We start from the raw sequence: 1,094 nt of genomic DNA, 5'->3' as shown, positions 1-1,094 counted from the left end.
AGATGATTTTATTTAAAGCAAAAATTTTTAATAAAAAATAAAAAGTTTAAACAACATTTAAGAGCTGCTAGAGTTGATGAACTGTTATGACTATTAAAAATGGAATTTATTTTGTATTTCTATCTCCATATTTTAACTTATAAATGTGGGTGGAGTAAAAATTGTTTCACTTTCAAAATACTTTAAAAGATATAAAAATAATTCGAAATGATGGATGATTAAATATAATAGATGAAATCAGTAATTTTAAAATAATATTTTTTGAAAGAAAAGCAATCAATTAGTTATTCGTCACTGGGGGCGTATCAAAGGGTATGGGTTCACATATCTCGCTTTAAACTATCAAAGGGAAGAGGTACTCAAGTTTAACGAGTCCTATGATGTCATGGTTATTAAATGCACCTCTATAATTGAGTTTGGTGGTTTAATTTCAAGGTCTTAGATCTGACGGTAAGACCCTAAAAGTTGAAATTGTTAAATTAAAATTTTTGAATTTGTCATTTAGGTGTACTTATCTTTTAAAATTTCGAGCTCTTCAAATTAAGACCGATTGTTTGACTATTTTTTCAATAATTAGACACATATTATATAGCATTAAGGGTCGATTGGTTGGAAAACAAATTATATTGAAATTAGTTATTCTTATATTAGTTATATTGAGATTACTTGTTCTAAAATTAATTATCCTAATATTATTTTTTAGTGACTGTTTGTGGTACTAAAAATAATATGCATGAGATTCTTTTTAAGAATAGATTGTGTGTTTATAAAAATAACATTTACCTTATTTAATTTAATAATTATTTTTATAAAAATTGTATTGATAAGGAAAACTTTGATTACATACATTAAAATACAAGTTCTATTATATACATGCCTCATTACATAGTCAAACTCTTAAAACTTGTCAAGAAATTCTATTCAAACAATATTCATATTGAGTAATTTTGATTCGATCGAACCCCTCAAATTGCTATTAAAGTGTTTCAATTTGATAATCTCAATTCCCCTTTTTAAAAACTTTTGCATATGTTTTAATTTGTATTATAATTAAGTTAGCCACAGATAATCTACTTTAATTATACACATCAACT

The sequence above is a fragment of the Capsicum annuum genome, unplaced genomic scaffold (assembly GCF_002878395.1).
Source record: "Capsicum annuum cultivar UCD-10X-F1 unplaced genomic scaffold, UCD10Xv1.1 ctg998, whole genome shotgun sequence".
Taxonomy (NCBI): domain Eukaryota; kingdom Viridiplantae; phylum Streptophyta; class Magnoliopsida; order Solanales; family Solanaceae; genus Capsicum; species Capsicum annuum.
This window is presented reverse-complemented; position numbering follows the sequence as displayed.